The sequence below is a fragment of the Oryzias latipes genome, chromosome 21 (genome assembly GCF_053564925.1).
Source record: "Oryzias latipes strain Hd-rR chromosome 21, Olatipes_Hd-rR_3.1".
In the NCBI taxonomy this organism is placed as follows: Eukaryota; Metazoa; Chordata; class Actinopteri; order Beloniformes; family Adrianichthyidae; genus Oryzias; species Oryzias latipes.
The window spans coordinates 7,299,806-7,324,223 of record NC_136257.1 but is presented as its reverse complement, the minus strand read 5'-3'; positions in this window follow the sequence as shown (position 1 = coordinate 7,324,223).

Sequence of the window (24,418 nt, the reverse complement as noted above, 5' to 3'; positions counted from 1 at the left end):
ATTAGCATTTTTGGTAATGTGTTTTTCTGAGTCAGTTGATGATGCTGATCGCTATGCTAGCACTTTTAGCCACATTAGCATAGCTAGCATAGTTAGCATAATTAGCATTTTAGGTAATGTGTTTTTCTGAGTCAATTGATGATGCTGATCGCTATGCTAGTACTTTTAGCCACATTAGCATAGCTAGCATAGTTAGCATAATTACCGAATACAATTTTGACTAGCCTTTATTTTCATGGGCGGTGAGGACGGTGGTGCGTAGAGTTGGGCGTGGAAGGCGGGTTGCGTCTGCGGGCCATACAACGCCGCTTGCGGCTTTAATTATTATTATTCTTCTTGTCCTATAACGGCGTCTTTGAGCTTAATTTTGACCCCCGCCACATACCCGAAAACTCACCAAAATTGGCACACACCTGGGATAAATTGAAAATGAATTTTTGGCAAAGAGAACGCCACCCCCCCGAAGTCGATGACATCACGGCGAGCGATCCCGTAAAAAAAATGAATGGGCCGAAAATCGCTTATGGGGCCAAAAAAAAAAATTTTGAAATACAGTTACGAAACCAAAACACGCGTGTTGGAGATATCCCAAAGAAGTTATGAAATCATTATGGGATGCCCACACGACCTACGGCTTGGCGGCAATTTTGTGGCGAACTCAGAGAAATGGCGATTTTCGTGTTTTTTGACGATATGGGAAAACTACACTTTTGTTAAAGCGATTTTCACGAAATTTCATACACATGCCACAAACACGATTCTACAACTACCAAAGAAGTTTTGTTGACTTTTGACCTTGGGAAGGGGCGGCCATCTTGAATTTTCATAAAAAAGCACCTTTAGTAACGGATACAAACGAAAACTCGTCCTAGGGATTTTTATCGATCTTTTTGAAACTTCTCAGGCATCAATGGCAAGCTACTGTGGACAAAATGTTGGAATTAGAAGTTGTAGAATTTGAAACGCGTGCGCGTGGCGAATTCGCAACCGTCGCCATTTTAGCTAGCTCGCACATATTTTATTGGAATAGCCTGAAACTGAAATATGCGATACCCTGGCCCACACTGAACAAAACGATGTCACATACGACAAAATCGATAAAGGAATGTGGCCGTGGTAAACAAAAAACCGTCGCAAAAAAAAGTGCTGACTCGGCAAAAAAAATTTTTTTCGGATTTTATTTTTAAGAATCGGCTAACGAAACCCAGATAACTTTGTCGGGTATATCCAAAGAAAGTTTTGAAATCATTACGTGATGGCCACACGACCTACGGTTTGGCGGCCATTTTGTGCCAAAATCTGCCATTTTGAGTTTTTCGCGTTTTTACACGATATGGAAAAATGAACTTTTTTTCGAGCGATTTTCACGAAATTAGACTCGCATGTCCCTAGCGTAAGTCTACAATCACCTTTGGAGTTTCGTCGACCTTTGACCTCGGGAAAAGGCGGCCATCTTGAATTTTCTATAAAAAACACCTTTACCACCGGATTCAAACGTAAACTTGTCGTTGGAATTTTCATCAATCGTCTCGAAACTTTTTGGGCATCAATGGCAAGCTACTGTGGAAAAAATGTTGGAATTAGAAGTTGTAGATTTTGAACGGCGTGCGCGTGGCAAGCTAGCAAAGTGGCGCACTGTTATAACTCCCATGCATTTCAATACAATACAGTGAAAATTGAATGCATGCATTAATGCCTGAAACTGAATAAATTGAAAAACACTGGATATGGACATATAAGGAATGTGGGCGTGGTTAGCATAAAACCACTGTTGCTAAGGACGACAAAAAGTTTACTTTTACCGATTTGTCCGAAACTGACGTCAATCTGTTCGTCCTCCCAAGGGGACCAAAACATAAAATGGTTGCTATGGAGATAAAATCAACAGAAAAGCCGCCATTTTGGAAAAAGTGGGCTTTTTAGCAACTTATGACATATAACTCTCACCAATGGAGGAATGTGTTTTTCTGAGTCAGTTGATGATGCTGATCGCTATGCTAGCAATTTTAGCCACATTAGCATAGCTAGCATAGTTAGCATAATTAGCATTTCAGGTATTGTGTTTTTTTGAGTCAGTTGATGATGCTGATCGCTATGCTAGCACTTTTAGCTATGTTAGCATAGCTAGCATAGTTAGCATAATTAGCATTTTAGGTAATGTGTTTTTCTGGGTCAGTTGAAGATGCTGATTGCTATGCTAGCACTTTTAGCCACATTAGCATAGTTAGCATAGTTAGCATAATTAGCATTTTAGGTAATGTGTTTTTCTGAGTCAGTTGATGATGCTGATCGCTATGCTAGCACTTTTAGCCACATTAGCATAGCTAGCATAGTTAGCATAATTAGCATTTTAGGAAATGTGTTTTTTTGAGTCAGTTGATGATGGTCATCGCAATGCTAGCTCATTTAGGCACATTAGCATAGCTAGCATAGTTAGCATAATTAGCATTTGAGGAAATGTGTTTTTCTGAGAGAGTTGATTATGCTGATCGCTATGCTAGGACTTTTAGTCACATTAGCATAGTTAGCATAGTTAGCATTATGAGCAAATCCAGCCTTGATTAGCTTTTAATTTGTGGGCGGTGAGGGCGGAGAGGGCCGCGGTAGTGCGTAGAGTTGGGCGTGGAAGGCGGGTTGCGTCTGCGGGCCATACAACGCCGCTTGCGGCTTTAATTATGGCCCGCAGCAGTCATAGACTGCAAGGACCATATTGTAACTGGTACGAGGGTCGAACACTCAAAAAGTCCAAAACGTCAAAAAAACGCGTCAAAACGCCAAAAAATGGGGTCAAAAGTCGCCCAAAGCACAAAACGACACGACAATTGTGTAACACAACAAAAATACACACACACACGCACAACACCAACGCACAAACGTCAAAATTGTAGTCGCAAAAATGACGACAAAAAACCAAAAAAGCCCCAAAAGGCCCTCAAAGAACGGGTTTAAAGCCAAAAAGACATGCCCAGCCTATAGTAAAAGACAGGCCGCATTGAAATACATAGGCCACCTGACTGCAAAAACTTCTATATTGTTTCTGCTTCGTTTCATTATTATTATTATGGCCCGCAGCACTCACAGAGTGCAAGGACCATATTGTAACTGGTACGAGGGTCGAACACTCAAAAAGGTCCAAAACGTCAAAAAAACGCGTCAAAACGCCAAAAAATGGGGTCAAAGGTCGCCCAAAGAACAAAACGACACGACAATTGTGTAACGCAACAAAAATACACACACACACGCACAACACCAACGCAAAAACGTCAAAATTGTAGTCGCAAAAATGACGACAAAAACACAAAAAAGCCCCAAAAAGCCCTCAAAAGACGGGTTTAAAGCCAAAACGACATGCCCAGCCTATAGTAAAAGACAGGCCGCATTGAAATACATAGGAAATCCTAACCGCAAAAAGTTCTATATTGTTTCTGCTTCGTTTCATTATTATTATTATTATTATTCTCGTTTCTAACGGCGTCTTTGAGCTCAAATTTGACCCCCGCCACATACCCGAAAACTCACCAAAATTGGCACACACCTGGGATAAATTGAAAATGAATTTTCGGCAAAGAGAATGTCACCCCCCCCACGACGATGACATCACGGCGAGCGTTCCCGTAAAAAAAATGAATGGGCCGAAAATCGCTTATGGGGCCAAAAAAAAATATTTTGAAATACAGTTACAAAACCAAAACACGCGTGTTGGAGATATCCCAAAGAAGTTATGAAATCATTATGGGATGGCCACACGACCTACGGCTTGGCGGCCATTTTGTGGCGAACTCAGAGAAATGGCGATTTTCGTGTTTTTTCACAATATGGGAAAACAACACTTTTGTTCAAGCGATTTTCACGAAATTGCACACACATGCCACAAACACGATTCTACAACTACCAAAGAAGTTTTGTTGACCTTTGACCTTGGGAAGGGGCGGCCATCTTGAATTTTCATAAAAAAGCACCTTTAGTAAGGTATTCAAACGAAAACTCGTCCTAGGAATTTTCATCGATCTTTTTGAAACTTCTTGGGCATCAATGGCAATCAATTGTGGACAAAATGTTGGAATTAGAAGTTGTAGATTTTGAAACGCGTGCGCGTGGCGAATTCGCAACCGTCGCCATTTTAGCTAGCTTGCACATATTTTATCGGAATGTCGTGAAAATGAAATATACGATTCCCTGGCCCACACTGAACAAAACGATGTCAGATACGACAAAATTGATAAAGGAATGTGGCCGTGATAAACAAAAAACGATCACAAAAAAAAGTGCTGACTCGGCTAAAAAAAAAAAAAATCGGATTTTTTTTTTATGAATCGGCTAGCGAAACCCAGATAACTTTGTCGGGTATATCCAAACAAAGTTTTGAAATCATTACGTGATGGCAACACGACCTACGGTTTGGCGGCCATTTTGTGCCAAAATCGGCCATTTTGAGTTTTTCGCGTTTTTACACAATATGGAAAAAGGAACTTTTTTTTGAGCGATTTTCACGAAATTTGACTCGCATGTCCGTAGCATAAGTCTACAATTACCTCTGGAGTTTCGTCGACCTTTGACCTCGGGAAAAGGCGGCCATCTTGAATTTTCTATAAAAAACACCTTTGCCACTGGATTCAAACGTAAACTTGTCGTTGGAATTTTTATCGATCGTCTCGAAACTTTTTGGGCGTTAATGGCAAGCTACTGTGGAAAAAATGTTGGAATTAGAAGTTGTAGATTTTGAACGGCGTGCGTGTGGCAAGCTAGCAAAGTGGCGCACTGTTATAACTCCCATGCCTTTCAATACAATACAGTGAAAATTGAATGCATGCATTCATGCCTGAAACTGAATACATTGAAAAAGACTAGAAATGGACATATAAGGAATGTGGGCGTGGTTAGCATAAAACCACTGTTGCTAAGGACAACAAAAAGTTTACTTTTACCGATTTGTCCGAAACTGAAGTCAATCTGTTCGTCTTCTCAAGGGGAACAAAACATAAAATGGTTGCTATGGAGATAAAATAAACAAAAAAGCCGCCATTTTGGAAAAAGTGGGGTTTTTATCTACTTATGGCATATAGCTCTCACCAATGGAGGAATGTGTTTTTCTGAGTCAGTTGGTGATGCTGATCGCTATGCTAGCACTTTTAGCCACATTAGCATAGCTAGCATAGTTAGCATAATTAGCATTTTAGGTAATGTGTTTTTCCGAGTGAGTTGATGATGCTGATCGCAATGCTAGCACTTTTAGCCACATTAGCATAGCTAGCATAGTTAGCATAATTAGCATTTTAGGTAATGTGTTTTTCTGAGTCAGTTGATGATGCTGATCGCAATGCTAGTACTTTTAGCCACATTAACATAGCTAGCATAGTTAGCATAATTAGCATTTTAAGTAATGTGTTTTTCTGAGTCAGTTAATGATGTTGATCGCTAAGCTAGCACTTTTAGCCACATTAGCATAGCTAGCATAGTTAGCATAATTAGCATTTTAGGTAATGTGTTTTTCTGAGTCAGTTGATGATGCTGATCGCAATGCTAGCACTTTTAGCCACATTAGCATAGTTAGCATAATTAGCATATGCAGTTTTGACTAGCCATTATCAAAAGTGGGCGGTGAGGGCGGTGAGGGCGGTGGTGCGTAGAGTTGGGCGTGGAAGGCGGGTTGCGTCTGCGGGCCATACAACGCCGCTTGCGGCTTTAATTATTATTATTATTCTTCTTGCACACTAACGGCGTCTTTGAGCTTAATTTTGACCCCCGCCACATACCCGAAAACTCACCAAAATTGGCACACATCTGGGATAAATTGAAAATGAATTTTCGGCAAAGAGAACGTCACCCCCCCGAAGTCGATGACATCACAGCGAGCGGTCCCGTAAAAAAAATGAATGGGCCGAAAATCGCTTATGGGGCCAAAAAAAATTATTTGAAATTAGAGCAACGAAACCAAAACACGCGTGTTGGAGATATCCCAAAGAAGTTTTGAAATCATTATGGGATGGCCACACGACCTACGGCTTGGCGGCCATTTTGTGGCCAACTCAGAGAAATGGCGATTTTCGTGTTTTTTGACAATATGGGAAAACGACACTTTTGTTTAAGCGATTTTCACGAAATTGCACATACATGCCAAGACCATGATTCTACAATAACCAAAGAAGTTTTGTTGACCTTTGACCTTGGGAAGGGGCGGCCATCTTGAATTTTCATAAAAAAGCACCTTTAGTAACGGATACAAACGAAAACTCGTCCTAGGGATTTTTATCGATCTTTTTGAAACTTCTCGGGCATCAATGGCTAGCTACTGTGGACAAAATGTTGGAATTAGAAGTTGTAGAATTTGAAACGCGTGCGCGTGGCGAATTCGCAACCGTCGCCATTTTAGCTAGCTCGCACATATTTTATCGGAATAGCCTGAAACTGAAATATGCGATACCCTGGCCCACACTGAACAAAACGATGTCACATACGACAAAATCGATAAAGGAATGTGGCCGTGGTAAACAAAAAACCGTCGCAAAAAAAAGTGCTGACTCGGCAAAAAAAAAAAATTCCGGATTTTATTTTTAAGAATCGGCTATCGAAACCCAGATAACTTTGTCGGGTATATCCAAAGAAAGTTTTGAAATCATTACGTGATGGCGACACGACCTACGGTTTGGCGGCCATTTTGTGCCAAAATCTGCCATTTTGCGTTTTTCGCGTTTTTACACGATATGGAAAAATGAACTTTTTTTCGAGCGATTTTCACGAAACTTGACGCGCTTGTCCCTAGCATAAGTCTTCAATCACCTCTGGAGTTTCGTCGACCTTTGACCTCGGGAAAAGGCGGCCATCTTGAATTTTCTATAAAAAACACCATAACCACCTGATTCAAACGTAAACTTGTCGTTGGAATTTTCTTCGATCGTCTCAAAACTTTTTGGGCATCAATGGCAAGCTACTGTGTAAAAAATGTTGGAATTAGAAGTTGTAGATTTTGAACGGCGTGCGCGTGGCAAGCTAGCAAAGTGGCGCACTGTTATAACTCCCATGCATTTCAATACAATACAGTGAAAATTGAATGCATGCATTAATGCCTGAAACTGAATACATTGAAAAACACTGGATATGGACATATAAGGAATGTGGGCGTGGTTAGCATAAAACCACTGTTGCTAAGGACAACAAAAAGTTTACTTTTACCGATTTGTCCGAAACTGACGTCAATCTGTTCGTCATCCCGAGGGGACCAAAACATAAAATGGTTGCTATGGAGATAAAATCAACAGAAAAGCCGCCATTTTGGAAAAAGTGGGCTTTTTAGCAACTTATGACATATAACTCTCACCAATGGAGGAATGTGTTTTTCTGAGTCAGTTGATGATGCTGATCGCTATGCTAGCAATTTTAGCCACATTAGCATAGCTAGCATAGTTAGCATAATTAGCATTTTAGGAAATGTGTTTTTTTGAGTCAGTTGATGATGCTGATCGCTATGCTAGCACTTTTAGCTATGTTAGCATAGCTAGCATAGTTAGCATAATTAGCATTTTAGGTAATGTGTTTTTCTGAGTCAGTTGAAGATGCTGATTGCTATGCTAGCACTTTTAGCCACATTAGCATAGTTAGCATAGTTAGCATAATTAGCATTTTAGGTAATGTGTTTTTCTGAGTCAGTTGATGATGCTGATCGCTATGCTAGCACTTTTAGCCACAATAGCATAGCTAGCATAGTTAGCATAATTAGCATTTTAGGAAATGTGTTTTTTTGAGTCAGTTGATGATGCTAATCGCAATGCTAGCTCATTTAGGCACATTAGCATAGCTAGCATAGTTAGCATAATTAGCATTTTAGGAAATGTGTTTTTCTGAGAGAGTTGATTATGCTGATCGCTATGCTAGGACTTTTAGTCACATTAGCATAGTTAGCATAGTTAGCATTATGAGCAAATCCAGCCTTGATTAGCTTTTAATTTGTGGGCGGTGAGGGCGGAGAGGGCCGCGGTAGTGCGTAGAGTTGGGCGTGGAAGGCGGGTTGCGTCTGCGGGCCATACAACGCCGCTTGCGGCTTTAATTATTATTATTATTCTTGTCCTATAACGGCGTCTTTGAGCTTAATTTTGACCCCCGCCACATACCCGAAAACTCACCAAAATTGGCACACACCTGGGATAAATTGAAAATGAATTTTTGGCAAAGAGAACGCCACCCCCCCGAAGTCGATGACATCACGGCGAGCGATCCCGTAAAAAAAATGAATGGGCCGAAAATCGCTTATGGCGCCAAAAAAAAATATTTTGAAATACAGTTACGAAACCAAAACACGCGTGTTGGAGATATCCCAAAGAAGTTATGAAATCATTATGGGATGCCCACACGACCTACGGCTTGGCGGCCATTTTGTGGCGAACTCAGAGAAATGGCGATTTTCGTGTTTTTTGACAATATGGGAAAACTATACTTTTGTTAAAGCGATTTTCACGAAATTTCATACACATGCCACAAACACGATTCTACAACTACCAAAGAAGTTTTGTTGACCTTTGACCTTGGCAAGGGGCGGCCATCTTGAATTTTCATAAAAAAGCACCTTTAGTAACGTATACAAACGAAAACTCGTCCTAGGGATTTTTATCGATCTTTTTGAAACTTCTCAGGCATCAATGGCAAGCTACTGTGGACAAAATGTTGGAATTAGAAGTTGTAGAATTTGAAACGCGTGCGCGTGGCGAATTCGCAACCGTCGCCATTCTAGCTAGCTCGCACATATTTTATCGGAATAGCCTGAAACTGAAATATGCGATACCCTGGCCCACACTGAACAAAACGATGTCACATACGACAAAATCGATAAAGGAATGTGGCCGTGGTAAACAAAAAACCGTCGCAAAAAAAAGTGCTGACTCGGCAAAAAAAATTTTTTTCGGATTTTATTTTTAAGAATCGGCTAACGAAACCCAGATAACTTTGTCGGGTATATCCAAAGAAAGTCTTGAAATCATTACGTGATGGCCACACGACCTACGGTTTGGCGGCCATTTTGTGCCAAAATCTGCCATTTTGAGTTTTTCGCGTTTTTACACGATATGGAAAAATGAACTTTTTTTCGAGCGATTTTCACGAAATTTGACTCGCATGTCCCTAGCGTAAGTCTACAATCACCTTTGGAGTTTCGTCGACCTTTGACCTCGGGAAAAGGCGGCCATCTTGAATTTTCTATAAAAAACACATTAACCACCAGATTCAAACGTAAACTTGTCGTTGGAATTTTCTTCGATCGTCTCAAAACTTTTTGGGCATCAATGGCAAGCTACTGTGGAAAAAATGTTGGAATTAGAAGTTGTAGATTTTGAACGGCGTGCGCGTGGCAAGCTAGCAAAGTGGCGCACTGTTATGACTCCCATGCATTTCAATACAATACAGTGAAAATTGAATGCATGCATTAATGCCTGAAACTGAATACATTGAAAAACACTGGATATGGACATATAAGGAATGTGGGCGTGGTTAGCATAAAACCACTGTTGCTAAGGACGACAAAAAGTTTACTTTTACCGATTTGTCCGAAACTGACGTCAATCTGTTCGTCCTCCCGAGGGGACCAAAACATAAAATTGTTGCTATGGAGATAAAATCAACAGAAAAGCCGCCATTTTGGAAAAAGTGGGCTTTTTAGTAACTTATGACATATAACTCTCACCAATGGAGGAATGTGTTTTTCTGAGTCAGTTGATGATGCTGATCGCTATGCTAGCAATTTTAGCCACATTAGCATAGCTAGCATAGTTAGCATAATTAGCATTTTAGGAAATGTGTTTTTTTGAGTCAGTTGATGATGCTGATCGCTATGCTAGGACTTTTAGCTATGTTAGCATAGCTAGCATAGTTAGCATAATTAGCATTTTAGGTAATGTGTTTTTCTGAGTCAGTTGAAGATGCTGATTGCTACGCTAGCACTTTTAGCCACATTTGCATAGTTAGCATAGTTAGCATAATTAGCATTTTAAGTAATGTGTTTTTCTGAGTCAGTTGATGATGCTGATCGCTATGCTAGCACTTTTAGCCACATTAGCATAGCTAGCATAGTTAGCATAATTAGCATTTTAGGAAATGTGTTTTTTTGAGTCAGTTGATTATGCTGATCGCTATGCTAGGACTTTTAGTCACATTAGCATAGTTAGCATAGTTAGCATTATGAGCAAATCCAGCCTTGATTAGCTTTTAATTTGTGGGCGGTGAGGGCGGAGAGGGCCGCGGTAGTGCGTAGAGTTGGGCGTGGAAGGCGGGTTGCGTCTGCGGGCCATACAACGCCGCTTGCGGCTTTAATTATTATTATTATTATTATTCTTCTTGCACACTAACGGCGTCTTTGAGCTTAATTTTGACCCCCGCCACATACCCGAAAACTCACCAAAATTGGCACACACCTAGGATAAATTGAAAATGAATTTTCGGCAAAGAGAACGTCAACCCCCCCACGACGATGACATCACGGCGAGCGTTCCCGTCAAAAAAATGAATGGGCCGAAAATCGCTTATGGGGCCAAAAAATTTTTTTTTGAAATACAGTTACGAAACCAAAACACATGTGTTGGAGATATCCCAAAGAAGTTTTGAAATCATTATGGGATGGCCACACGACCTACAGCTTGGCGGCCATTTTGTGGCGAACTCAGAGAAATGGCGAATTTCGTGTTTTTTCACAATATGGGAAAACGACACTTTTGTTCAAGCGATTTTCACGAAATTGCATACACATGCCAAAAACACGATTCTACAACTGCCAAAGAAGTTTCGTTGACCTTTGACCTTGGCAAGGGGCGGCCATCTTGGATTTTCCAAAAAAAGCACCTTTAGTAACAGATACAAACGAAAACTCGTCCTAGGGATTTTTATCAATCTTTTTGAAACTTCTCGGGCATCAATGGCAAGCTACTGTGGACAAAATGTTGGAATTAGAAGTTGTAGAATTTGAAACGCGTGCGCGTGGCGAATTCGCAACCGTCGCCATTTTAGCTAGCTCGCACATATTTTATCGGAATAGCCTGAAACTGAAATATGCGATTCCCTGACCCACTCTGAACAAAACGATATCATATACGACAAAATCGATAAAGGAATGTGGCCGTGGTAAACAAAAAACGATCGCAAAAAAAAGTGCTGACTCGGCAAAAAAAATTTTTTGGGGATTTTTTTTTAAAGAATCAGCTAACGAAACCCAGATAACTTTGTCGGGTATATCCAAAGAAAGTTTTGAAATAATTACGTGATGGCGACACGACCTACGGTTTGGCGGCCATTTTGTGCCAAAATCTGCCATTTTGCGTTTTTCGCGTTTTTACACAATATAGAAAAATGAACTTTTTTTCGAGCGATTTTCACGAAATTTGACTCGCATGTCCCTAGCCTAAGTCTACAATCACCTCTGGAGTTTCGTCGACCTTTGACCTCGGGAAAAGGCGGCCATCTTGAATTTTCTATAAAAAACACCTTTACCACCAGATTCAAACGTAAACTTGTCGTTGGAATTTTCATCGATTGTCTCGAAACTTTTTGGGCATCAATGGCAAGCTACTGTGGAAAAAATGTTGGAATTAGAAGTTGTAGATTTTGAGCGGCGTGTGCGTGGCAAGCTAGCAAAGTGGCGCACTGTTATAACTCCCATGCATTTCAATACAATACAGTGAAAATTGAATGCATGCATTCATGCCTGAAACAGAATACATTGAAAAAGACTGGACATGGACATATAAGGAATGTGGGCGTGGTTAGCATAAAACCACTGTTGCTAAAGACAACAAAAAGTTTACTTTTACCGATTTGTCCGAAACTGACGTCAATCTGTTCGTCCTCTCGAGGGGACCAAAACATAAAATGGTTGCTATGGAGATAAAATCAACAGAAAAGCCGCCATTTTGGAAAAAGTGGGTTTTTTAGCAACTTATGACATATAACTCTCACCAATGGAGGAATGTGTTTTTCTGAGTCAGTTGATGATGCTGATCGCTATGCTAGCACTTTTAGCTATGTTAGCATAACTAGCATAGTTAGCATAATTAGCATTTTAGGTAATGTGTTTTTCTGAGTCAGTTGATGATGCTGATCGCTATGCTAGCACTTTTAACCACATTAGCATAGCTAGCATAGTTAGCATAACTAGCATTTTAGGAAATGTGTTTTTCTGAGTCAGTTGATGATGCTGATCGCTATGCTAGCACTTTTAGCCACATTAGCATAGCTAGCATAGTTAGCATAATTAGCATTTTAGGTAATGTGTTTTTCTGAGTCAGTTGATGATGCTGATCGCTATGCTGGCACTTTTAGCCACATTAGCATAGCTAACATAGTTAGCATAATTAGTATTTTAGGTAATGTGTTTTTCTGAGTCAGTTGATGATGCTGATCGCTATGCTAGCACTTTTAGCCACATTAGCATAGCTAGCATAGTTAGCATAATTAGCATTTTAGGTAATGTGTTTTTCTGAGTCAGTTGATGATGCTGATCGCTATGCCAGCACTTGTAGCCACATTAGCATAGCTAGCATAGTTAGCATAATTAGCATATGCAGTTTTGACTAGCCATTATCAAAAGTGGGCGGTGAGGGCGGTGGTGTGTAGAGTTGGGCGTGGAAGGCGGGTTGCGTCTGCGGGCCATACAACGCCGCTTGCGGCTTTAATTATTATTATTATTACGTTTCTTCTTTCTTACTGCGTCTTTGAGCTCAAATTTGACCCCCGCCACATACTCGAAAACTCACCAAAATTGGCACACACCTAGGATAAATTCAAAATGAATTTTCGGCGAAGTGAACGCCCCCCCCCCAAACCCGATGACCTCACAGTCGGCAAAACCGTAAAAAAAATGAATGGGGCCGAAATCTCAAATGGAGCCGATTTCTTTTTTTTCAAGATACAGTTACGAAACCAAAACACGGGTGTTGGAGATATCCTAAAGAAGTTTTGAAATCATTATGGGATGGCCACACGACCTACGGCTTGGCGGCCATTTTGTGGCAAACTCAGAGAAATGGCGATTTTCGTGTTTTTTCACAATATGGGAAAACAACACTTTTGTTCAAGCGATTTTCACGAAATTGCATACACGTGCCACTAACACGATTCTACAACTGCCAAAGAAGTTTTGTTGACCTTTGACCTTGGGAAGGGGCGGCCATCTTGAATTTTCATAAAAAAGCACCTTTAGTAACGGATACAAACGAAAACTCGTCCTAGGGATTTTTATCGATCTTTTTGAAACTACTCGGGCATCAATGGCAAGCTACTGTGGACAAAATGTTGGAATTAGAAGTTGTAGAATTTGAAACGCGTGCGCGTGGCGAATTCGCAACCGTCGCCATTTTAGCTAGCTCGCTCATATTATATCGGAATAGCCTGAAACTGAAATATGCGATTCCCTGGCCCACACTGAACAAAATGATGTCACATACGACAAAATCGATAAAGGAATGTGGCCGTGGTAATCAAAAAACGATCGCAAAAAAAAGTGCTGACTCGGCTAAAAAAAAAAAATTCTGATTTTTTTTTTAAGAATCGGCTAGCGAAACCCAGATAACTTTGTCGGGTATATCCAAACAAAGTTTTGAAATCATTACGTGATGGCGACACGACCTACGGTTTGGCGGACATTTTGTGCCAAAGTCTGCCATTTTGAGATTTTCGCGATTTTACACAATATGGAAAAAGGAACTTTTTTTGAGCGATTTTCACGAAATTTGACTCGCATGTCCGTAGCATAAGTCTACAATTACCTCTGGAGTTTCGTCGACCTTTGACCTCGGGAAAAGGCGGCCATCTTGAATTTTCTATAAAAAACACCTTTGCCATTGGATTCAAACGTAAACTTGTCGTTGGAATTTTTATCGATCGTCTCGAAACTTTTTGGGCATCAATGGCAAGCTACTGTGGAGAAAATGTTGGAATTAGAAGTTGTAGATTTTGAACGGCGTGCGCGTGGCAAGCTAGCAAATTGGCGCACTGTTATAACTCCCATGCATTTCAATACAATACAGTGAAAATTGAATGCATGCATTAATGCCTGAAACTGAATACATTGAAAAACACTGGATATGGACATATAAGGAATGTGGGCGTGGTTACCATGAAACCACTGTTGCTAAAGACAACAAAAATTTTACTTTTACCGATTTGTCCGAAACTGACGTCAATCTGTTCGTCCTCTCGAGGGGACCAAAACACAAAATGCTTGCTATGGAGATAAAATCAACAGAAAAGCCGCCATTTTGGAAAAAGTGTTTTTTTTATCAAATTATGACATAGCTCTCACCAATGGAGGAATGTGTTTTTCTGAGTCAGTTGATAATGCTGATCGCTATGCTAGCACTTTTAGCCACATTAGCATAGCTAGCATAGTTAGCATAATTAGCATTTTAGGTAATGTGTTTTTCTGAGTAAGTTGATGATGCTGATCGCTATGCTAGCACTTTTAGCCACATTAGCATAGCTAGCATAGTTAGCATAATTAGCATTTTAGGTAATGTGTTTTTCTGAGTCAGTTGATGATGCTGATCGCTATGCTAGCACTTTTAGCCACATTAGCATAGTTAGCATAATTAGCATAATTAGCATTTTAGGTAATGTGTTTTTCTGAGTCAGTTGATGATGCTGATCGCTATGCTAGCACTATTAGCCACATTAGCATAGCTAGCATAGTTAGCATAAGTAGCATTTTAGGTAATGTGTTTTTCTGAGTCAGTTGATGCTGATCGCTATGCTAGCACTTTTAGCCACATTAGCATAGCTAGCATAGTTAGCATAATTAGCATATGCAGTTTTGACTAGCCTTCATCAAAAGTGGGCGGTGAGGGCGGTGAGGGCGGTGAGGGCGGTGGTGCGTAGAATTGGGTGTGGAAGGCGGGTTGCGTCTGCGGGCCATACAACGCCGCTTGCGGCTTTAATTACGTTTCTTCTTTCATACTGCGTCTTTGAGCTCAAATTTGACCCCCGCCACATACTCGAAAACTCACCAAAATTGGCACACACCTAGGATAAATTCAAAATGAATTTTCGGCGAAGTGAACGCCCCCCCCCCAAACCCGATGACCTCACAGTCGGCAAAACCGTGAAAAAAATGAATGGGGCCGAAATCTCAAATGGAGCCGATTTTTTTTTTTTCAAGATACAGTTACGAAACCAAAACACGGGTGTTGGAGATATCCTAAAGAAGTTTTGAAATCATTATGGGATGGCCACACGACCTACGGCTTGGCGGCCATTTTTTGGCAAACTCAGAGAAATGGCGATTTTCATGTTTTTTGACAATATAGGAAAACGAAACTATTGTTTAAGGGATTTTCACGAAATTGCATACACGTGCCACTAACACGATTCTACAACTGCCAAAGAAGTTTCCTTGACCTTTGACCTTGGGAACGGGCAGCCATCTTGAATTTTCAAAAAAAGCACCTTTAGTAACGGATACAAACGAAAACTCGTCCTAGGGATTTTTTTCGATCTTTTTGAAACTTCTCGGGCATCAATGGCAAGCTACTGTGGACAAAATGTTGGAATTAGAAGTTGTAGAATTTGAAACGCGTGCGCGTGGCAAATTCGCAACCGTCGCCATTTTAGCTAGCTCGCACATATTTTATCGGAATAGCCTGAAACTGAAATATGCGATACCCTGGCCCACACTGAACAAAACGATGTCACATACGACAAAATCGATAAAGGAATGTGGCAGTGGTAAACAAAAAACGATCGCAAAAAAAAGTGCTGACTCGGCAAAAAAAATTTTTTTCGGATTTTATTTTTAAGAATCGGCTAACGAAACCCAGATAACTTTGTCGGGTATATTTAAAGAAAGTTTTGAAATCATTACGTGATGGTGACAAGACCTACGGTTTGGCGGCCATTTTGTGCCAAAATCTGCCATTTTGAGTTTTTTGCGTTTTTACACAATATGGAAAATGAACTTTTTTTCGAGCGATTTTCATGAAATTTGATGCGCATGTCCCTAGCGTAAGTCTACAATCACCTCTGGAGTTTCGTCGACCTTTGACCTCGGGAAAAGGCGGCCATCTTGAATTTTCTATAAAAAACACCTTTACCACCAGATTCAAACGTAAACTTGTCATTGGAATTTTCATCGATTGTCTCGAAACTTTTTGGGCATCAATGGCAAGCTACTGTGGAAAAAATGTTGGAATTAGAAGTTGTAGCTTTTAAACGGCGTGCGCGTGGCGAGCTAGCAAAGTGGCGCACTGTTATGACTCCTATGTTTTTCATAGGATTACTGTGAAAATTGAATGCATGCAATAATGCCTGAAACTGCATACATTGGTAAACACTGGATATGGACATATAAGGAATGTGGGCGTGGTTAGCATAAAACCACTGTTGCTAAGGACGACAAAAAGTTTACTTTTACCGATTTGTCCGAAACTGACGTCAATCTGTTCGTCCTCCCGAGGGGACCAAAACATAAAATGGTTGCTATGGAGATAAAATCAACAGAAAAGCCGCCATTTTGGAAAAAAGTGGGTTTTTTATAAACTTATGACATGTAGCTCTCGCCAATGGAGGAATGTGTTTTTCTGAGTCAGTTGATGATGCTAATCGCTATGCTAGCACTTTTAGCCACATTAGCATAGCTAGCATAGTAAGCATAATTAGCATTTTAGGTAATGTGTTTTTCTGAGTCAGTTGATGATGCTGATCGCTATGCTAGCACTTTTAGCTATGTTAGCATAACTAGCATAGTTAGCATAATTAGCATTTTAGGTAATGTGTTTTTCTGAGCCAGTTGATGATGATGATCGCTATGCTAGCACTTTTAGCCACATTAGCATAGCTAGCATAGTTCGCAAAATTAGCATTTTAGGTAATGTGTTTTTCTGAGTCAGTTGATGATGATGATCGCTATGCTAGCACTTTTAGCTATGTTAGCATAACTAGCATAGTTAGCAAAATTAGCATTTTATGTAGTGTGTTTTTCTGAGTCAGTTGATGATGCTGATCGCAATGCTAGCACTTTTAGCCACATTAGCATAGTTATAAATCCCATGCCTTTCATTGGAATACAGTGAAAATTGAATGCATGCATCCATGTCAGGAACTAAACATAATGAATAACACTGGATATGGACATATAAGAAATGTGGGTGTGGTTAGCATTAAACCACTGTTGCTAAGGACAACAGAAGGCATTTTTCGTCTGAAACTAACGTCGATCTGTTCGTCATCTCGAGGCGACTAAAACATAAAATGGTGAATATGGAGATAAAATCAACTGAAAAGCCGCCATTTTGAAAAAAGTTAGATTTTTTTTAAAATCAATTTACCACACATAGCTTTCACCAATGGAGCAATGTGTTTTCCTGAGTCAGTTCATGATGCGGCTTGCTATGCTAGCACTTTTAGCCACATTAGCATAGCTAGCATAATTAGCATTTTAGGTAATGTGTTTATCCTAGAGAGTTGATGATGCAAATCGCTATGGTAGCACCTTTAATCACATTAGCATAGCTAGCATAGTTATTATAATTAGCATCTTAAAATATGTGTTTTTCTGAGTCAGTTTGATGATGCTGACTGTTATGCTAGCACTTTTGCCCTATTAGCATGGCTAACATAGTTAGCATAATTAGCTGTTTGAGCAATGTGTTTTTCTGAGAGTTTATGCTGATTGCTATGCTAGCACTTTTAGCCACATTAGCATAACTAACATAGTCAGCATAATTAGTATCTTAAGCAATGTGTGTTTCTGAGTCAGTTTTTGATGCTCTTTAAGCTGATCTTTAAGCTAGCACTCTTAGCCACGTTAGCATTGCTAACATAACTAGCATCTTAATGTTTTTTCTGAGTGGGTTGATGATGCTGATCATTATGCTAGCACATTTAGCCACACTAGAAAAACTAGCATAGTTAACATAATAAGCATTTTAAGCAATCTTTTTCAGTCAGTTGATGATGCTGATTACAATGCTAGCATTTTTAGTCACATTAGCATAACTAGCATAGTTCGCATAATTAGTACATTAAGTACAGTGTTTTTCTCAGTCAGTTCACATTACTGATTGTAATTACTTTTAGACACATTGTATAAAATACAGTTATTCAATAATACACCTATAAAGTCCATTTGGTCATAAGTGACACACTGTAATTACGTACCTAGAGGAACGAGTGGAAATGATGGTGGACCCACCAGTCAGACGAGCCTCAACCTTTCTCTTGTTAGCTAAAGACAGGCACAATGACTTAAAAATTACTTAAGTCCTTTATCACTCCAGTGATTCCCTGATTTCACTGTTGTTTCATCTTCACTTGACTCTGTTCTTCCGGTTCCAGAAGGATTTCATCTCAACTAGAACATATGTAATGTAATAACATGTGAAATTGGTGCCAGGAAATTAAGTAACGCTTGTTATGGCCCGCAGCAGTCATAGACTGCAAGGACCATATTGTAACTGGTACGAGGGTCGAACACTCAAAAAGGTCCAAAACGTCAAAAAAACGCGTCAAAACGCCAAAAAATGGGGTCAAAAGTCGCCCAAAGCACACAACGACACGACAATTGTGTAACGCAACAAAAATACACACACACACGCACAACACCAACGCAAAAACGTAAAAATTGTAGTCGCAAAAATGATGACAAAAGCACAAAAAAGCCCCAAAAAGCCCTCAAAAGACAGGTATAAAGCCCAAAAGACATGCCCAGCCTATAGTAAAAGACAGGCCGCATTGAAATACATAGGCCACCTGACTGCAAAAACTTCTATATTGTTTCTGCTTCGTTTCATTATTATTATTATGGCCCGCAGCAGTCATAGACTGCAAGGACCATATTGTAACTGGTACGAGGGTCGAACACTCAAAAAGTCCAAAACGTCAAAAAAACGCGTCAAAACGCCAAAAAATGGGGTCAAAAGTCGCCCAAAGCACAAAACGACACGACAATTGTGTAACGCAACAAAAATACACACACACACGCACAACACCATCGCACAAACGTTAAAATTGTAGTCGCAAAAACGACGACAAAAACACAAAAAAGCCCCAAAAAGCCCTCAAAAGCCGGGTTTAAAACCAAACAGACATGCCCAGCCTATGGTAAAAGACAGGCCGCATTGAAATACATAGGCCACCTGACTGCAAAAACTTCTATATTGTTTCTGCTTCGTTTCATTATTATGGCCCGCAGCAGTCATAGACTGCAAGGACCATATTGTAACTGGTACGAGGGTCGAACACTCAAAAAGTCCAAAACGTCAAAAAAACGCGTCAAAACGCCAAAAAATGGGGTCAAAAGTCGCCCAAAGCACAAAATGACACGACAATTGTGTAACACAACAAAAATACACACACACACGCACAACACCAACGCACAAACGTCAAAATTGTAGTCGCAAAAATGACGACAAAAAACCAAAAAAGCCCCAAAAAGCCCTCAAAGAACGGGTTTAAAGCCAAAAAGACATGCCCAGCCTATAGTAAAAGACAGGCCGCATTGAAATACATAGGCCACCTGACTGCAAAAACTTCTATATTGTTTTTCGAATGTTTTTTTATTATTATTATTATTCTTTCTAACGGCGTCTTTGAGCTCAAATTTGACCCCCGCCACATACCCGAAAACTCACCAAAATTGGCACACAGCTGGGATAAATTGAAAATGAATTTTCGGCAAAGACAACATCACCCCCCCCACGATGATGACATCACGGCGAGCGTTCCCGTAAAAAAAATGAATGGGCCGAAAATCGCTTATGGGGCCAAAAAAAAATATTTTGAAATACTGTTACGAAACCAAAACACGCGTGTTGGGGATATCCCAAAGAAGTTATGAAATCATTATGGGATGGCCACACGACTTACGGCTTGTCGTCCATTTTGTGGCGAACTCAGAAAAATGGCGAATTTCGTGTTTTTTGACAATATGGGAAAACAAGACTTTTGTTTAAGCGATTTTCACGAAATTGCACACACATACCAAGACCATGATTCTACAATAACCAAAGAAGTTTCGTTGACCTTTGACCTTGGGAAGGGGCGGCCATCTTGAATTTTCAAAAAAAAGCACCTTTAGTAATGGATACAAACGAAAACTCGTCCTAGGGATTTTTATCGATCTTTTTGAAATTTCTCGGGCATCAATGGCAAGCTACTGTGGACAAAATGTTGGAATTAGAAGTTGTAGAATTTCAAACGCGTGCGCGTGGCGAATTCGCAACCGTCGCCATTTTAGCTAGCTCGCACATATTTTATCGGAATAGCCTGAGAATGAAATATGCGATACCCTGGCCCACACTGAACAAAATGATGTCACATACGACAAAATCCATAAAGGAATGTGGCCGTGGTAAACAAAAAACCGTCGCAAAAAAAAGTGCTGACTCGGCAAAAAAAATTTTTTCGGATTTTATTTTTAAGAATCGGCTAACGAAACTCAGATAACTTTGTCGGGTATATCCAAAGAAAGTTTTGAAATCATTACGTGATGGCGACACGACCTACGGTTTGGCGGCCATTTTGTGCCAAAATCTACCATTTTGCGTTTTTCGCGTTTTTACACAATATGGAAAAATGAACTTTTTTTCGAGCGATTTTCACGAAATTTGATGCGCATGTCCCTAGCGTAAGTCTACAATCACCTCTGGAGTTTCGTCGACCTTTGACCTTGGGAAAAGGCGGCCATCTTGAATTTTCTATTAAAAACACCTTTACCACCAGATTCAAACGTAAACTTGTCGTTGGAATTTTCATTGATCGTCTCACAACTTTTTGGGCATCTAAGGCAAGCTACTGTGGAAAAAATGTTGGAATTAGAAGTTGTAGATTTTGAACGGCGTGCGCGTGGCAAGCTAGCAAAGTGGCGCACTGTTATAACTCCCATGCATTTCAATACAATACAGTGAAAATTGAATGCATGCATTAATGCCTGAAACTGAATACATTGAAAAACACTGGATATGGACATATAAGGAATGTGGGCGTGGTTACCATAAAACTTCTGTTGCTAAGGACAACAAAAAGTTTACTTTTACTGATTTGTCCGAAACTGACGTCAATCTGTTCGTCCTCCCGAGGGGACCAAAACATAAAATGGTTGCTATGGAGATAAAATCAACCGAAAAGCCGCCATTTTGGAAAAAGTGGTTTTTTTTATCAACTTATGACATATAGCTCTCGCCAATGGAGGAATGTTTTTTTCTGAGTCAGTTGATGACGCTGATCGCTATGCTAGCACTTTTAGCTACGTTAGCATAACTAGCATAGTTAGCATAATTAGCATTTTAGGTAATGTGTTTTTCTGAGTCAGTTGATGATGCTGATCGCTATGCTAGCACTTTTGGCCACATTAGCATAGCTAGCATAGTTAGCATAATTAGCATTTTAGGTAATGTGTTTTTCTGAGTCAGTTGATGGTGCTGATCGCAATGCTTGCACTTTTAGCCACATTAGCATAGCTAGCATAGTTAGCATAATTAGCATTTTAAGTAATATGTTTTTCTGAGTCAGTTGATGATGCTGATTGCTATGCTAGCACTTTTAGCCACATTAGCATAGCTAGCATAGTTAGCATAATTAGCATTTTTAATAATCTGTTTTCCTGAGTCAGTTGATGATGCTGATCGCTATGCTAGCACTTTTGGCCACATAGCATAGCTAGCATAGTTAGCATACTTAGCATTTTAGGTAATATGTTTTTCTGAGTCAGCTGATGATGCTGATTGCTATGCTAGCACTTTTAGCCACATTAGCGTAGCTAGCATAGTTAGCATAATTAGCATTTTAGGGAATGTGTTTTTCTGAGTCAGTTGATGATGCTGATCGCTATGCTAGCACTTTTAGCTATGTTAGCAGAACTAGCATAGTTAGCATAATAAGCATTTTAGGTAATGTGTTTTTCTGAGTCAGTTGATGATGCTGATCGCTACGCTAGCACTTTTAATCACATTAGCATAGCTAGCATAATTAGCATTTTAAGTAATGTGTTTTTCTGAGTCAGTTGATGATGCTGATCGCTATGCTAGCACTTTTAGCCACATTAGCATAGCTAGCATAGTTAGCATTTTAGGTAATGTGTTTTTCCGAGTCAGTTGATGATGCTGATTGCTATGTTAGCACTTTTAGCCACATTAGCATAGCTAGCATAATTAGCATTTTAGGTAATGTGTTTTTCTGAGTCAGTTGATGATGCTGATCGCTATGCTAGCACTTTTAGCCACATTAGCGTAGCTAGCATAGTTAGCATAATTAGCATTTTAGATAATGTGTTTTTCTGAGTCAGTTGATGATGCTGATCGCAATGCTAGCACTTTTAGCCACATTAGCATAGTTAGCATTGTTAGCATAATTAGCAAATCCAGCCTTGACTAGCTTTTAATTTGCGGGCTGTGAGGGCGGTGAGGTCAGCGGTGGTGCGTAGAGTTGGGCGTGGAGGCGGGTTGCGTCTGCGGGCCATACAACGCCGCTTGCGGCTTTAATTATTATTATTATTCTTCTTGCACACTAACGGCGTCTTTGAGCTTAATTTTGACCCCCGCCACATACCCGAAAACTCACCAAAATTGGCACACATCTGGGATAAATTGAAAATGAATTTTCGGCAAAGAGAACGTCACCCCCCCGAAGTCGATGACATCACAGCGAGCGTTCCCGTAAAAAAAATGAATGGGCCGAAAATCGCTTATGGGGCCAAAAAAATTTTTTTTGAAATACAGTTACGAAACCAAAACACATGTGTTGGAGATATCCCAAAGAAGTTTTGAAATCATTATGGGATGGCCACACGACCTACAGCTTGGCGGCCATTTTGTGGCGAACTCAGAGAAATGGCGAATTTCGTGTTTTTTCACAATATGGGAAAACAACACTTTTGTTCAAGCTATTTTCACGAAATTGCATACACATGCCAAAAACACGATTCTACAACTGCCAAAGAAGTTTCGTTGACCTTTGACCTTGGCAAGGGGCGGCCATCTTGGATTTTCAAAAAAAAGCACCTTTAGTAACAGATACAAACGAAAACTCGTCCTAGGGATTTTTATCAATCTTTTTGAAACTTCTCGGGCATCAATGGCAAGCTACTGTGGACAAAATGTTGGAATTAGAAGTTGTAGAATTTGAAACGCGTGCCCGTGGCGAATTCGCAACCGTCGCCATTTTAGCTAGCTCGCACTTATTTTATCGGAATAGCCTGAAACTGAAATATGCGATTCCCTGACCCACTCTGAACAAAACGATATCATATACGACAAAATCGATAAAGGAATGTGGCCGTGGTAAACAAAAAACGATCGCAAAAAAAAGTGCTGACTCGGCAAAAAAAATTTTTTTTGGATTTTTTTTTAAAGAATCAGCTAACGAAACCCAGATAACTTTGTCGGGTATATCCAAAGAAAGTTTTGAAATCATTACGTGATGGCGACACGACCTACGGTTTGGCGGCCATTTTGTGCCAAAATCTGCCATTTTGCGTTTTTCGCGTTTTTACACAATATGGAAAAATGAACTTTTTTTCGAGCGATTTTCACGAAATTTGACTCGCATGTCCGTAGCGTAAGTCTACAATCACCTCTGGAGTTTCGTCGACCTTTGACCTCGGGAAAAGGCGGCCATCTTGAATTTTCTATAAAAAACACCTTTACCACCAGATTCAAACGTAAACTTGTCGTTGGAATTTTCATCGATTGTCTCGAAACTTTTTGGGCATCAATGGCAAGCTACTGTGGAAAAAATGTTGGAATTAGAAGTTGTAGATTTTGAGCGGCGTGTGCGTGGCAAGCTAGCAAAGTGGCGCACTGTTATAACTCCCATGCATTTCAATACAATACAGTGAAAATTGAATGCATGCATTCATGCCTGAAACAGAATACATTGAAAAAGACTGGACATGGACATATAAGGAATGTGGGCGTGGTTAGCATAAAACCACTGTTGCTAAGGACGACAAAAAGTTTACTTTTACCGATTTTTCCGAAATTGAGGTCAATCTGTTCGTCTTCTGAAGTGGACCAAAACATAAAATGGTTGCTATGGAGATAAAATAAACAGAAAAGCCGCCATTTTGGAAAAAGTCGTTTTTTTTATCAACTTATGACATATAGCTTTCACCAATGGAGGAATATGTTTTTCTGAGTCAGTAAATGATGCTTATCGCTATGCTAGCAATTTTAGCCACATTAGCATAGCTAGCATAGTAAGCATAATTAGCATTTTAGGTAATGTGTTTTTCTGAGTCAGTTGATGATGCTGATCGCTATGCTAGCACTTTTAGCCACATTAGCATAGCTAGCATAGTTAGCATAATTAGCATTTTAGGTAATGTGTTTTTCTGAGTCAGTTGATGATGCTGATCGCTATGCTAGCACTTTTAGCCACATTAGCATAGCTAGCATAGTTAGCATAATTAGCATTTTAGGTAATGTGTTTTTCTGAGTCAGTTGATGATGCTGATCGCTAT